Source organism: Triticum aestivum, chromosome 7B, assembly GCF_018294505.1.
Source record: "Triticum aestivum cultivar Chinese Spring chromosome 7B, IWGSC CS RefSeq v2.1, whole genome shotgun sequence".
NCBI classification, from domain to species: Eukaryota; Viridiplantae; Streptophyta; class Magnoliopsida; order Poales; family Poaceae; genus Triticum; species Triticum aestivum.
In genome coordinates this window covers 686,224,816-686,241,692 of record NC_057813.1, presented here as the reverse complement: position 1 = coordinate 686,241,692, position 16,877 = coordinate 686,224,816, and the positions used below count along the sequence as shown (strand labels likewise).

The 16,877-nt window shown below is 39.4% G+C and overlaps 1 long non-coding RNA gene across 1 annotated transcript; it reads left to right on the top strand.

Moving 5' to 3' along the window:
• Positions 1-8,833: 8,833 nt before the first annotated feature.
• On the top strand, positions 8,834-11,592 carry LOC123157912 (uncharacterized). Its single transcript, XR_006479204.1, has 4 exons — positions 8,834-8,985; positions 10,047-10,127; positions 10,766-10,898; positions 11,343-11,592. It is a non-coding gene; the product is annotated as an uncharacterized lncRNA (long non-coding RNA).
• The last annotated feature ends 5,285 nt before the right edge of the window (positions 11,593-16,877 follow it).

The following is a 16,877-nucleotide window of genomic DNA, read 5'->3' as shown; positions in this document are numbered from 1 at the left end:
CTTTTTGCAGTGTGTTTGTTGAGACCGATGAATTGTGGGTTTATGATCCACTATTATCTATGGAATATATTTGAATCTTCTCTGAATTCTTTTATGTATGATTGAGTTATCTTTGCAAGTCTCTTCGAATTATCCTTTTTGGTTTGGCCAACTAGGTTGGTAGTTCTTGCAATGGGAGAAGTGCTTAGCTTTGGGTTCAATCTTGCGGTGTCCTTTCCTAGTGACAGCAGGGGCAGCAAGGCACGTATTGTATTGTTGCCATCGAGGATAACAAGATGGTTTTTTTTATCATATTGCATGAATTTATCCCTCTACATCATGTCATCTTGCTTAAGGCGTTACTCTGTTTTTAACTTAATACTCTAGATGCATGCTGGATAGCGGTCGATGAGTGGAGTAATAGTAGTAGATGCAGAATCGTTTCGATCTACTTGTCTTGGACGTGATGCCTATATACATGATCATTGCCTAGATATACTCATAACTATGCTCAATTCTATCAATTGCTCAACAGTAATTTGTTCACCCACCGTAGAAAATCTATGCTCTTGAGAGAAGCCACTAGTGAAACCTATGGCCCCCGGGTCTATTCTCATCATATCAATTTCTATCGCTTTATTACTTGCTTTGCTTTTACTTTGCTTTTTACTTTTCACTTTGCATCTATCTATCAAAAATACCAAAAATATTATTTATCATCTCTATCAGATTTCACCCTCGTAAGTGACCATGAAGGGATTGATAACCCCTAATCGCGTTGGTTGCGAGTAGCTATCGTTTTGTGTAGGTACGAGGGACTTGTGCGTGGTCTCCTACTGGATTGATACCTTGGTTCTCAAAAACTGAGGGAAATACTTACGCTACTTTGCTGCATCATCCTCTCCTCTTCGGGGAAATCCAACCCAATGCTCAAGAGGTAGCAAGAAGAATTTCTGGCGCCGTTGCCGGGGAGGCTCACGCAAGCAAGTCAACTATACCAAGTACCCATCGCAATCCCTATCTCTCACATTACATTATTTGCCATTTGCCTCTCGTTTTCCTCTCCCCCACTTCACCCTTGCCATTTTATTCGCCCTCTCTTTCCCAATCTCCTCCTCTCTTTCCCGTTTGTCTTTTTCTCGTTGCCTTTTTGTTTGCTCGTGTGCTAGTTTGCTTACTTGTCGTCATGACTAGTCTCATATCTTCTCCGTTATCTCCCGAGAATGAAGTTCTAAATTTTAAGCAAAGGGAGGGAGAAAATCTAAAAGATGCTTGGTATAGAATTTGCAATGCTCAAAATAGATCTACTAGGAAGCAATCTACTTCAGTTCTTCTTTGCAATTTTTACGTAGGTGCTAATCCTTGGTATAGATATATCCTTGATACCATTACCGGAGGGAATTTCTTGGGTAGCCACACTTTTGATTCTTATAATGCTTTAATAGATATATTTGGCTCACCACCCCTTTTGATTAATGGAACTACGTTAACTTTGGAGCATGTTATGCAAAGGCTTGAAACAATTGAAAATAAAGTTGCTACCATTGAATCAATTGAAAATCTTGATAAAAAGATCCACAATCAAATTACCCAATATGGATCTAAGGTAGGAATGACTTTGAAAAATATTGAAGAAAAAGAACCCATAGTTAATGAGAAAATAAATCTAGATTCCACAAGAATCGATAAACTTGAGGGTATCATTACCAACTTGGGAACCGCTTTTTCTTCTGTTCAAAACACTCCAAGTTCTTCTACTAAAAATACTAAGATTATTTATGTTCCAAAGAATAAGGGTGAATCATCTAGTAAGGAAACTGCGGATCTTAAATCTATTAGTGTTCATCCCAATCTTTTTACCATCATTAAGGAACCATTTGCTATAGATGAATTTTTAGATCTTTTGCCTGAAAATTTGACAATTACTAGGAAGAAAGAAAATTCTAAAGGAGGTAGATGCCTCATTGAAGAATTGCCTACCATAGATGGCAATACCTAGATCTATCCTTGCTTTTATGCCTAGCTAGGGGCATTAAACGATAGCGCTTGTTGGGAGGCAACCCAATTTTATTTTTGTGTTTTTTGTTTTTGCTTCTGTTTAGGAATAAATAATCCATCTACCTTCTGTTTGGATGTGGTTTTATGTTTAATTAGTGTTTGTGCCCAGTAGAACCTATAGGATAACCTACGTTGATAGTTGATTTGTTTCTGCTGAAAAACAGAAACTTTGCACGCACGAATATAATTTTGTTAAATCACAGGAATGTGATTTTGCGTTGATTATTTTTGCTTCTGTTCAATAAGCAAATTGTACAGGACTTCCTATTTTGGTAGAATTTTTAGAGTTCCAGAAGTTTGCGTTAGTTACAGATTGCTACAGACTGTTCTGTTTTTGACAGATTTTGTTTTACGGGTGTTGTTTGCTTATTTTGATGAATCTATGGCTAGTAAAATAGTTTATAATCCATAGAGAAGTTGGAATACAGTAGGTTTAACAGCAATATAAATAAAGAATGAGTTCATTACAGTACCTTAAGTAGTTCTTTGTTTTCTTTCTCTAACGGAGCTCACGAGATTTCTGTTGAGTTTTGTGTTGTGAAGTTTTCAAGTTTTGGGTGAATTCTTTTGATGGATTATGGAACAAGGAGTGGCAAGAGCCTAAGCTTGGGTATGCCCATGGCACCCCCAAGATAATCCAAGGACACCAAAAAGACAAAGCTTGGGGATGCGCCGGAAGGCATCCCCTCTTTCGTCCACTTCCATCGGTAATTTACTTGGAGCTATATTTTTATTCACCACATGATATGTGTTTTGCTTGGAGCGTCTTGTATTATTTGCGTCTTTGCTTGTTAGTTTACCACAATCATACTTGTTGTACACACCTTTTGAGATAGCCATACATGAATTGGAATTTGTTAGAATACTCTACGTGCTTCACTTATATCTTTTGAGCTTGATAGTTTTGCTCATAGTGCTTCACTTATATCTTTTGAGCTTGATAGTTTTGCTCATAGTGCTGCACTTATATCTTTTGAGCATGATAATTTTTGCTCTAGTGCTTCACTTATATCTTTTAGAGCACGGTGGTGGATTTGTTTTAAAGAAACTATTGATCTCTCATGCTTCACTTAGATTATTTTGAGAGTCGTTAATAGCATGATAATTCGCTTAATGTTAATATACTTGGTGTTCAAGATATGTGAAACTTTCTTTTGAGTGCGTTGAATACTAAGATAAGTTTGATGCTTGATAATTGTTTTGAGATATGAAGATGGTGATATTAGAGTCATGCTAGTTAAGTAGTTGTGAATTCAAAGAATACTTGTGTTGAAGTTTGTGATTCCCGTAGCATGCACGTATGGTGAACCGTTATGTGATGAACTCGGAGCATGATTTATTTATTTATTTTCTTCCTTATGAGTGGAGGTCGGGGACGAGCGATGGTCTTTTCCTACGAATCTATCCCCCTAGGAGCATGCGCGTAATACTTTGCTTTGATAACTTCTAGATTTTTGCAACAAGTATATGAGTTCTTTATGACTAATGTTGAGTCCATGGATTATACGCACTTTTTCCCATCCTTCCACCTTTGCTAGCCTCTCTAATACCACGCACTTTTCGCCGGTATCATACACCCACCATATACCTTCCTCAAAACAGCCACCATACCTACCTATCATGGCATTTCCATAGCTATTCCGAGATATATTGCCATGAAACTTTCCACTGTTCCGTTTATTATGACACGCTCCATCATTGTCATATTGCTAGCATGATCATGTAATTGACATCTTATTTGTGGCAAAGCCACCGTTCATAATTCTTTCATACATGTCACTCATGATTCATTGCATATCCCGGTACATCGCCGGAGGCATTCATATAGAGTCGTACTTTGTTCTAAGTATCGAGTTGTAAGAAAAATAAAAGTGTGATGATCATCATTATTAGAGCATTGTCCCAAGTGAGGAAAGGATGATGGAGACTATGATTCCCCCATAAGTTGGGATGAGACTCCGGACGAAAAAAAGAGGCCAAAAAGAAAAGGAGAAAGGCCCAAACAAAAAATGAGAGAAATAGAGAGAAGGGACAATGCTACTATCATTTTACCACACTTGTGCTTCAAAGTAGCACCAAGATCTTCATGATAGAGAGTCTCTCATTTTGTCACTTTCATATACTAGTGGGAATTTTTCATTATAGAACTTGGCTTGTATATTCCAATGACGGGCTTCCTCAAAATGCCCTAGGTCTTCGTGAGCAAGCGAGTTGGATGCACACCCACTTAGTTTCTTTTGTAGAGCTTTCATATACTTATAGCTCTAGTGCATCCGTTGCATGGCAATCCCTACTCACTCACATTGATATCTATTGATGGGCATCTCCATAGCCCGTTGATACGCCTAGTTGATGTGAGACTATCTCCTCCCTTTTTGACCTCACAACCACCACCATATACCACCATAGTGATATGTCCATGGCTTGCGCTCATGTATTGAGTAAGAGTTGAAAAAGCTGAAGCGCGTTAAAAAGTATGAACCAATTGCTTGGTTGAAACCGGGGTTGTGCATGATGGGAGTATTTTGTGTAATGAAAATGAAGCATGGCCTAACTATATGATTTTGTAGGGATAAGCTTTCTTTGGCTATGCTATGTTGATAGGACATGATTATTTGTTAGTATGCTTCGAAGCATTATTATTTTTATGTTTTATAAGCTTTTATCTTGAATCATTTGGATATGAACATTCATGCCACAATAAAGAAAATTACATTGAGAATTATGCTAGGTAGCATTCCACATCAAAAATTCTGTTTTTATCATTTACCTACTCGAGGATGAGCAGGAGTTAAGCTTGGGGATGCTTGATACGTCTCCAAAGTATCTATAATTATTGATTGTTCCATGCTATTATATTACCTGTTTTGGATGTTTATGGGCTTTATTTTACACATTTATATCATTTTTGGGACTAACCTACTAACCGGAGGCCCAGCCCGTATTGCTGTTTTTTTTGCCTATTTCAGTATTTCGAAGAAAAGGAATATCAAATGGAGTCCAAACGGAATGAAACCTTCGGGAGCGTGATTTTTGGAACGAACGTGATCCGGAGAACTTGGAGTGCAAGTCAAGAAGCAAACGAGGTGGCCAGGAGATAGAGGGCGCGCCCCCTGTCTCCTGGGCCCCTCGAGCGGCCACCGACGTACTTCTTCCTCCTATATATACCTACGTACCCCGAGAACATCCAGGGAGCCAATGAAAAACAATTTCCACCGCCGTAACCTTCTGTATCCGCGAGATCCCATCTTGGAGCCTTCGCCGGCGCTCCGGTGGAGGGGGAATCGACCACGCACTACAAGAAATATGTCAACTAGTGACCTTCTGTCAGTGACCCTGGAAGAATTGGTCATAGATCTATGACCATTTCAGACCAATTGGTCAAAAGCTGTTCGGGGGGCTCCAAACCCTAAACAATAACGACCATTTTGGTCAAAAAGGTCGTAATTTCCTTATACGAAATGGTCATCAAGCAGATAGCACAGGTCCGCTGCCTTATTTCTAGCTGATGATGACCAATATAGATGGTCATAACCTTGTAAATTGTGGTGGGTTGCTATGACTAGGCGCCACCTCATCAGTTTTGCCTATGTGTCATGTCCATGTGGCAGTTTTTGCCCTAGGTTGTGAAGCAACCTATATTTCTGTCATTCCCAAAATTCCAAAAAAAATCTCATAAATTCTTTGGGTCATATCTTCGTCAAATATGTAAAAAACCTTCCTTGTGTAGTTCAAAAATAATTCAAAAATATTCATTTTCCTATTCTGTTCAGAAAAACACTTTTTCAAGGAAGTACCACTTTGGCATGTCCAAATGGTATCCATTTTCTATAGTGCTTTCCTCTATGCAAATAACCATCCTCCACCAAATGCCAGCTCAATCCATTCATTATTTTGAGCCCGGATTCAACATTCGTATTTATGTCCAGTGTGGTACTTTGCAAAGCAAGTACCACCTAGGCTCCTCCTTTTGAGATGAAAATTTGTGAAGACGGTCTTCTTAGTTATTGATCATCCTCAACCAAAACTCACACCCATTAGCCATGTGCATTTCCCGTACCGCTAATCAAACACTTGGCTGCTTATTCATGTTTGAGCATCGATCGGTCTCCTCGTGAGAATCTTATGTTGTGATTTTCTTCCTAGCACCTACCTGGGGAGTGCCCAACCCACTAGACATGCCTAGGCAGCCTAGAACACATGACAATGCCACAGTCACGCGGTGACCACGCGGCGGGCATGCGAGTTTACGCGCTCTGGAGTTGGGGCCCTCGGCCACCGTCCAAACCTCGACGTATCGCCACCAAACCATGTATTTATGATTAAATAGGTACTTATTTAACCTGAAATGATTTTTGGAAAAAATAAATAGCAAACTATAAGGCAGCTGCAGTTCAAATTTGACCCGCTTCCAACTAAATCGGCGGGAATTTGTCTTTTTCACCAGAGGTGGATCAAAACTTTTGACACCCAACCATTTTGTCAATTGTGCATTAAATATGACCTAGTATTTTATAAAATTGATTTGTCCAATTTTGCAACAAATATATGGTAGGTCCTTCATAAAAAAAACTCATTTCAGGCACTCGGAAAATGGGAAATGAATTTTCTATGCAAAGAAAATGAAAACTTCCTTAGGCAACATTGTTTGCCATTTCAAGATGCACCCTTGTGCACAATATGAGATCATTTGAACAAACTATGCCATGGATTTGGCCATAAGATTGATCATTTGGCTTGAAAGCCATGAATCTTCACGCATGATAGCTCATTTCTGAGAACACTTTTTTAAAATAAGTTTCGTATTAAAAGTTTGTTATTTTTCCTGGGAACTTGGCCACATATAATGACACAATATGAAGGTTTCACAATTTTTTGATTTTTTTTGAATTTTTTATGCCCATTTCAAAATGCGGTCAAAACAGCGGGAATGACCGTTCCTAGCAAGTTGTTGAATCTTGGAATTTTTTTGGTGTTCCTATGATTAAATAGGTACTTATGTACCTAGAAATGATTTTTGGAAAAAATAAACAGCAAACTATGAGGCAGCTGCAGTTCAAATTTGACCCACTTCCAACTAAATCGACGGAAATTTGTCTTTTTCACCAGAGGTGGATCAAAACTTGTGACACCCAACCATTTGGTCAATTGTGCATTAATATGACCTAGTATTTTACAAAAATGTTTTGGTCCAAATTTGCAACAATTATTTGGTAGGTTCTTCACAAAAAAAATCATTTTGGGCACTCGAAAAATGGAAAATGATTTTTTCGTCCAAAGAAAATGAAAACTACCTTAGGCAACATTGTCCGCCATTCCAATAATCACCCTTGTGCACAATATGAAATCATTTGAACAAATTTTCGTTCAAATTTTCCCCGCTTCCTACTGAATGGACGAAATTTGTTTTTTATAAGAGGTGGATCAAAAGCCTTTGACATGTAACTATTTGGTCAATTTTACATAAAATGTGGTCTAATATTTTTGAAAAATGGAGTTGTGCTATTTTGGAACAAATATTTGGTAGCTTCTTCACACAAAAAATCTTTTTATGCATTCGAAAAATGAAAAATCATCTTTTTGTGCAAAGAAAATAAAAGCCTTCGAACTATGGCATTGTTTGCCATTCTAAGATGCACACTTATGAAAAAAACGAGATCATTTTGACAGACTATGCCGTTGTTATGTTTAATTTTTTTTAAAGTTTTGGGTCCAAAATTTTGAGATTCAAGTGCGAGATAGGCGGCCAATGAGACGCGAGGAACAGCTTTCACGCGGATCACCAAATTGGACACAATCTGAGCCATCCATCACGCATCCATCCAACGGTGGAGCTTCTCCCGAGAGTCAAAAACCCTAACCCACCCATATTTCAGAACTTTCATGCTAATTTTTTATCACATATAACCCATATTTGGCTGTTCTAGTTTATACTCCCTCAGTTCCTAAATATAATTCTTTCTAAAGATTCAATTACGGACTACATACAGAGTAAAATGAGTGAATCTACACTCTAAAATACGTCTATATACATCCGTATGTAGTTCGCATTGAAATATCTAAAAAGACTTATATTTAGGAACGGAGGAAGTAGTTAAAATTAAAATTTAAGATGCATGCATTCATTGGAATGGAGGGAATATCTCCGGCAATTTTTGAGCTCGCGCCATATGTCTCACCGTATTTTCCCGCAAAACGCATTACGCGCGCGAGACCTTCCCGGCCCAAAGGCCCGAAACCAGACCAACCCAAGTCATATAAAAAGTTCTGAAACCCTAACTCCTCCCAAATCCCCTCCAGCACCGCTCCTCCCTTCTACTCTCTCCACGATCCCCTCCCCTCCCCTCCCCTCCCACCCCACATCGTCGAGCCTCGATCTGGACGGATCTTGCCAATCCACACACGGATCCGGCCTAACCATCCCGCAGCTGCGCCGGTGGGCCACCAGGACGGCGGCGAGAACCACCAACCCATGTTGAGACCTCAACGACGGTGGGTACCAAGAACCGATGCTGCACCAACCACGCGCGTCACAAGGAGGGCGGGTGTGGTTGCTGCCGGAGCAGTGAACTCTGCGCTTGGCGCTGGACCAGCAGGGGCTGGGTTGGCCGCGACGCTTGATTGGGTCGTTTCCAACTGCCCCGGCGTCGGTGGCGACGAGACGGTGCTGCCTTACTATCATCGTCACTTTTGATTTCAGCATCGGCCGGTCTCTTTCTTTTCTTTCTGAACACTATCGATTGATGAAGTTGTTTGGGCTGCCCAAATTGATGTTTCAATGTGCCAAATCTGCTGCTCTGTAGGTGCCAGCGTCGATGACATAATTTATCAATGGTGGGTTCAGTAGTAACTCAAATCCGTTGCTCTGTATGTGCCAGCGTGTGACGGAAATTATCATTGGTGGGTCTGGTAGTAACTCAAATCTGCTGCTATGTTGTTTTCAGCCTGGTAAGATAGTTGTTCATGCCACTTGCTTAACTGTGTTACCTGTTTTCAACTAGTGTACAAACAAACAAATTCTAGAGATGCATGAGTAGTGCAAGTATGCATTTGATAGTGCATCTTACCTGAGATGGACAAAGTCTTGCTTTGTTTAATTACACATAAACATGCATGGTAAAAACAAAATCCTGATTGATTACAGAGAAAGCAAGTTGATACTCCCATTACTGAGAACAAGCTTGGCTAGTTGAGAGTGTTCTATGCGAACTTCAGTCAGTTTTCCTGCATTTTACTATTCATAAATCATGTGTTCCGAACACGCTATATTGAATCAATCCTATGGAAACTGAGTTCCTACAATTTTCCCATGGAATTACTCCACTCAGAACATGCCCTAAGTAGTTTTATCTGTGAACTGACTATGTACTAATGTACTTCTCCGTGGCCTAATTGTCAATGTGCAAGATGTACATTGGTAGTGCATTTTGTGTCACTTGCTCTATGTTTCTGCTGTCTGTAGTTACCCAGTAATCACCCGACATTAATCTTAAGGTGTTTTAGTTGCCCAATTCTATAGGTAATAACAACCCATTGTTTATTTTCTAAGTTTGTTTTCATCAGAATTTTCACCGTAAGTACCAAGGCATTGAAGCATAGTCACCATTTTTTTGCTTGTATATGTGTGCATTAGACATTCTGTAATTAACTCATCAAAAATTAAAATTGGGTATGTCCATGCCATATATGCTCTATACTGTTGAGACATTATGATATGCCATTTTTTGTGTCATGTTAGCCTGGACAACCTTATGGTCTGAACCGTTGTACTTGATGGTTTCCGTCTGTATCTATGGATGCACCCAATAGGTAGTATAGAATGTTTAATATTTTTCTCAAATATGGAAAGTGAAGTTGTGGAAAATTTCTTCTGAGTAATTTGATACTATAACAGGTAGTAATATATTTAATCACATATATTGTCCTTTTGTCTTTCCTGTGGACATACATGTTACTTCGCTCACAGGATGTTACTTGGCTCACTGAAAGTTTGCGTCCTTATCAAACAGCTGCTGAGCTCTCTTTACTTTGGGCACTGTTTACCGGCATCTCAATCCTGACCTAGCAGGTCTGCTTACCAGCATCAACAGGTACTACTCTCTCCCCTTCTCCTCTAGGAAAAATGCATGAACAGAGAATTCACAACAGTTTGTTACATTGGATATTTTTGTGGTTAATTTCCCCATTCTGGAGGATTCATGCTTGTTCGCTACCCCCTTGTGTATTTTTCCAGAACACAACATTGGCTAAACAAACTGCACATGGCTTCATTTATTCTGAGCATATTCATAGTATAGTGATATTTATTTATTTATTGCACTAGTATGTGAATCATACCCTATTGAACAGTATGTAACCACAACAAAATGCCATGTATTTATTTGATAATAGAGCATGTAAACTAGAACCTACCCGACATTGCTATTCTTTGAGATACTTATTAGTTTGATGAGTTACTCCTCTTGATAGTCAGAAAATTGCAACTACACTTACGTTTCTTGCTACTGACTGCAACACAGTGTGACAATGAGATTTTAAGTTTGAATTCGTATATCATTGTATGGTTTATGATTTACATTTTCAAGGGTTATTAATTATAACATTCTGTTAAGTATGTGGTTGTTCTTTTGGAGACTAGGAAACAAGCTAACATATATTTTTCTCGGCAAGACTTTTACCTACCCTTTGATGTTACAGAATGCTAATCCTGCAATACCATTTTGTGCAGCTGGAACATGCACATTAACTCGTTGACATGTTTGGGCCAAACAATATGGAACATGGAGGGTGTCTTGTCCTAAGACCTGAGCCATTCACATGTATCGCAATGCTTTCCCTTACCTCTGGTGCATCATGCAAATGTATTTCTTTTTTCTAATTCCCCAACTGCTAATGAGTTACCTAAAGTTGAATCTATATTGAATACTCATTTACTTTAATAACTTGGTCAATACTTGATGTGCGCCTAGAAAAGTGTAGCTACGCATTGGAATTTTAAATTTTATTTCAGGGTGGCATTTGTATTCTTTATCTGGAAATAATACTTGCTTTTTAACCTCTATTGTACTGTCATGATAGTTGTTAAGCTACAATGAGAACATTTCGTCCAACCTTTGTCCTATAGTGGGTGGTTGTCTTGTGAAAAAATACCTCTGTACTGTACTGTCATGACACTTTGGTTGGCTTATCATAATTGTAGTTGTTTCCTTCTTATTATAGTATATGCGTCTTACAACAAAGGTGTTTCAATTCAATTGCTATGTGGTCTGCATGTTCTACTCATGTGTGATCTTTCTTAATGCCAGGATATTCTGCAATCCAGAAGAACTAGCTACTCAGAAGTGGATGACAGTGAACATGAGAAGCTATGGTTTCCTGATTTGTAGTTATGTGTGGTGTTGTCATGAAGCATGGTGGTTCTGGCTTTGTGTAAAATCATTATAAGTATTGTACCTCTTTAGAGGAGTTGAACATTGAACTATGTATGTGATTCATGTACCTGAAGTATCCACTATGATGTCTATTGCTGAAACGAATATAACAATTTACTGATAATATTAGTTTATGGCTGGAATTATCTATGATGCCTTTTTTTGAGGTAAATCTATGATGCCTAGTGTAACAAAAATGTGAAAATAATGACTCAGCCAAATTAACAAAATTAATGGGCTAAAATTGATAGGATCGGTCTCTGGATGTGGCCCAAAAATGAAACGGGATAAAACGAATGGGCTGTATTGTTGGGCTTCGCTCATTTAGATACCTTATTGGACTGGGCTGGTGAAAATTGTGACCTTATTTTTCAGTCATCGGTAATGCCATCAAGGCTGCCACATCATCACCTTAGCCACATGGCTGAAGCCATGTCAGATCCTACATGGTTCAAGTAGACCTCTAGTGACGAAAACAATTAGTCAAAGATGTACCGACCAAATGTTTTTGGTCATAGAATCTTTGACCAAAACATCCAAAAGGTCATGTTTGTTCGTTCTTGACAGCCAACTGTTGACCATCCAAATATGGTCATAAAAAGGTCATAAATGGATAACAACGACGATTCTTTGACCAAAATTGAGGGTCACGATTGAGTGTTTTTCTTGTAGTGACGGAGGGCTTCTACATCAACACCATTGCCCTTCTGATGAGTTGTGAGTAGTTTACCACAGACCTTCGAGTCCATGGTTATTAGCTAGATGGCTTCTTCTCTCTTTTTGGATGTCAATACAATGTTCTCCCCCTCTCTTGTGGGGTTCTATTCGATGTAAACTCTTTTTGCAGTGAGTTTGTCGAGATCCGATGAATTCTGGGTTTATGATCAAGTTTATCTATGAGAAATATCTGAATCTCCTCTGAATTCTTTTATGTATGATTGAGTTATCTTTGCATGTCTCTTTGAATTATCAGTTTGGTTTGGCCTACTAGATTGATATTTCTTGCCATGGGAGAAGTTCTTAGCTTTGGGTTCAATCTTGCGGTGTCCTTACCCAGTGACAGAAAGGGTTGCAAGGCACGTATTGTATTGTTGCCATCGAGGATAAAAAGATGGGGTTTACATCATATTGCTTGAGTTTATCCCTCTACATCATGTCATCTTTCTTAATGCGTTACTCTGTTCTTATGAACTTAATACTCTAGATGCATGCTGGATAGCGGTCGATGTGTGGAGTAATAGTAGTAGATGCAGGCAGGAGTCGGTCCACTTGTCACGGACATGATGCCTATATACATGATCATGCCTAGATAATCTCATAATTATTCGCTTTTCTATCAATTGCTCGACAGTAATTTGTTCACCCACCGTAATACTTATGCTATCTTGGGAGAAGCCACTAGTGAAACCTATGGCCCCCGGGTCTATCTTTTATTCATATAAGCTTTCAATCTACTTTTATTTGCATCTTTACTTTTTGCATCTATATTATAAAATACCAAAAATATATTTATCTTATCATACTATCTCTATTAGATCTCACTTTCGCAGGTGGCCGTGAAGGGATTGACAACCCCTTTATTGCGTTGGTTGCGAGTTCTTTGTTTGTTTGTATAGGTGCGTGGGACTTTTGAGGAGCCTCCTACTGGATTGATACCTTGGTTCTCAAAAACTGAGGGAAATACTTAACGCTACTATTGTTGCATCACCCTTTCCTCTTCAAGGAAAACCAACGCAAGCTCAAGACGTGGCACCCCCCACAACACCCTCATCACTAAACCCCTATCCCAGTGCCGCTACTCCCTCAAATCTCTCTCCCTCTCGATATGTGCCCCCTCGCCTCTCCCTCTCCGTCGATGCATCTATCTCTTCCACCAGCTCCGCTCGGTCCTCTCAGCCTCCTTTCCCATGACCCACATTTGGTCATGGCGGATCTCCACAAGGTGAAGCTGGAGCATGATGGATGGCCGCACCTTGCAAGCCATGTGCTGGTGAACTCCTCAGTAGCGACTTTGTGGCGCCGGCCAGTGAGAGAAAGCTCCAACTATAGTGCCCATTGCGTGGCTATGTGCCACAGCTGGGCAAGCAGTGACAAGCAGTAGGGACACACATCTGCAACAACGACTTGATTCCTTTGCAGCTATTACAAACGTCTCAATTTGGGAATGGTATTATGTTATTAACCTTGGTAGCTTTTCCTAATAATGGCAAGTTCGATTTTCAGTATATGGATTGTATTTTGATAGATCTTTTGACATTTATATGGGTGTATGCGTGGTCTTTTGACATGAATATGGATGGATAACTTGTATGTTGATGCATTTTTGACATGTGTATGAGTGAATAACTAGTATTTTCTTTGGCAAATTCTTTTATTATGTATAAAGAATACAAATACTAGTGACAATTATGCTTATTTGTGAGAGGTAACCTTACTATATTTTGTGGAAGAGGCGAGATGACCCAAATGCATTCTGATAACCTACAAGTGTAGGGGATCGCAACAGCTTTCGAGGGTAAAGTATTCAGCCCAAATTTATTGATTCGACACAAGGGGAGCCAAAGAATATTCTTGAGTATTAGCAGTTGAGTTGTCAATTCAACCACACCTGGATAACTTAGTATTTGAAGCAAAGTGTTTAGTAGAAAAAATGGTATGATAATAATAGTAACGGTAGCAAAAGTAAAGATAAATGTTTTGGGGGTTTTGTAGTAGTTGTAACAGTAGCAACGAAAAAGTAAATAAGCGAAGAACAATATATGAAAATCTCGTAGGCAATGGATCAGTGATGGATAATTATGCCGGATGCGATTCCTCATGCAATAGTTATAACATATGGTGATATAGAACTAGCTCCAATTCATCAATGTAATGTAGGCATGTATTCCGTAAATAGTCATACGTGCTTATGGAAAAGAACTTGTATGACATGTTTTGTCCTACCCTCCCGTTGCAGCGGGGTCCTAGTGGAAACTAAGGGACATTAAGGCCTCCTTTTAATAGAGAACCGGAACAAAGCATTAGCACATAGTGAATACATGAACTCCTCAAACTACAGTCATCATCGAGAAGTATCCCGATTATTGTCACTTCGGGGTTTTCGGATCATAACACATAATAGGTGACTATAGACTTGCAAGATAGGATCAAGAACACACATATATTCATGAAAACATAATAGGTTCAGATCTGAAATCATGGCACTCGGGCCCTAGTGACAAGCATTAAGCATAGCAAAGTCATAGCAACATCAATCTCAGAACATAGTGGATACTAGGGATCAAACCCTAACAAAACTAACTTGATTACATGGTAAATCTCATCCAACCCATCACCATCCAGCAAGCCTACGATGGAATTATTCACGCACGACGGTGAGCATCATGAAATTGGTGATGGAGGATGGTTGATGATGACGACGGCGATGAATCCCCCTCTCCGGAGCCCCGAACGGACTCTAGATCAGCCCTCCCGAGAGAGATTAGGGCTTGGCGGCGGCTCAGTGTTGTAAAATGCGATGAATCTTTTTCTCTGATTTTTCTCCCCAAACGTGAATATATGGAGTTGGAGTTGACGTCAGTGGAGGTCCAGGGGGCCCACAAGATAGGAGGCCGCGCCCTAGGGGGGAGCGCCCCCCTCTCTCGTGGACAGCCTGTGGGCCCCCTGGCATTAATTCTTTTGCCAAAAATTCTTATTAATTCCAAAAAGTGCGTCCGTGGATTTCCAGGACATTCCGAGAACTTTTCTTTTCTACATATAAAACAACATCATGGCAGTTCTGCTGAAAACAGCGCCAGTCCAGGTTAGTTTCATTCAAATCATGCAAGTTAGAGTCCAAAACAAGGGCAAAAGTGTTTGGAAAAGTAGATACGTTGGATACGTATCAACTCCCCCAAGCTTAAACCTTTGCTTGTCCTCAAGCAATTCAGTTGATAAACTGAAAGTGATAAAGAAAAACTTTTACAAACTCTGTTTGCTCTTGTTGTTGTAACATGAAAAGCCAGCATTCAAGTTTCAGCAAATATTATGAACTAACCATACTCACAATAACACATAGCTCTCACAATTACTCATATCAATAACATAATCAGCTAGCGAGCCATAATAATAAAACTCGGATGACAACACTTTCTCAAAATAATCATAACATGATATAACAAAATGGTATCTCGCTAGCCCTTTCTGAGACTGCAAAACATAAATGAAGAGCACCTTTAAAGATCAAGGACTGACTAAACATTGTAATTCATGGTAAAAGAGATCCAGTCAAGTCATACACAATATAAACCAATAGTAATGAATGCAAATGACAGTGTGCTCTCCAGCGGGTGCTTTTAATAAGAAGGGTGATGACTCAACATAAAAAGTAAATAGATATTGTAGAGGTGCCAGAGCTCGATTTTAAAATAGAGATTGAATAACATTTTGAGCGGCATACTTTCGCTGTCAACGCAACAACTATGAGATGGATGTATCTTCCATACTAAATGCATTATAGGCAGTTCCCAAAAAGAATGGTAAAGGTTTATACTCCCCCAACCACCAACAATCATCAATCCATGGCTTGCTCGAAACAACGAGTGCCTCCAACATACAACAGCCCTGGGGGAGTTTGGTTTAATTATTTTGATTTGCTTTGATCTTTTTGGATCATGGGACTGGGCATCCCGGTTACTGGCCCTTTCTCGTGAATGAGGAGCGGAGTCCACTCCTCATGAGAATAACCCACCTACCATGGAAGATATAGGCAGCCCTAGTTGTAACATGAGCTGCTCGAGCATACAAAACAGAATTTCATTTGAAGGTTTGGAGTTTGGCACATACAAATTTACTTGGAACGGCAGGTAAATACCGCATATAGGTAGGTATGGTGGACTCATATGGAACAACTTTGGGGTTTAAGGAGTTTGGATGCACAAGAAGTATTCCCGCTTAGTGCAGGTGAAGGCTAGCAAAAGACTGGGAAGCGACCAACTGAGAGAGCGACAACAGTCGTAAACATGCATTAAAATTAATTCACACCGAATACAAGCATGAGTAGGATATAATCCACCATGAACATAAGTATCATGAAGGCTATGTTGATTTCATTCAACTACATGCGTGAACATGTGCCAAGTCGAGTCACTCAATTCATTCAAAGGAGGATACCATCCCATCATATCACATCATAATCATTCTAATAGCATGTTGGCACGCAAGGTAAACCATTATAACTCATAGCTAATCAAGCATGGCACAAGAACCTATAATCTCTAAATGTCATTGCAAATATGTTTACTTCATAATAGCTGACTCAGGAACGATGAATCATCATATTTACAAAAACAAGAGAGGTCGAGTTCATACCAGCTTTTCTCATCTCAATAAGTCCATCATATATCGTCATTATTGCCTTTCACTTACACG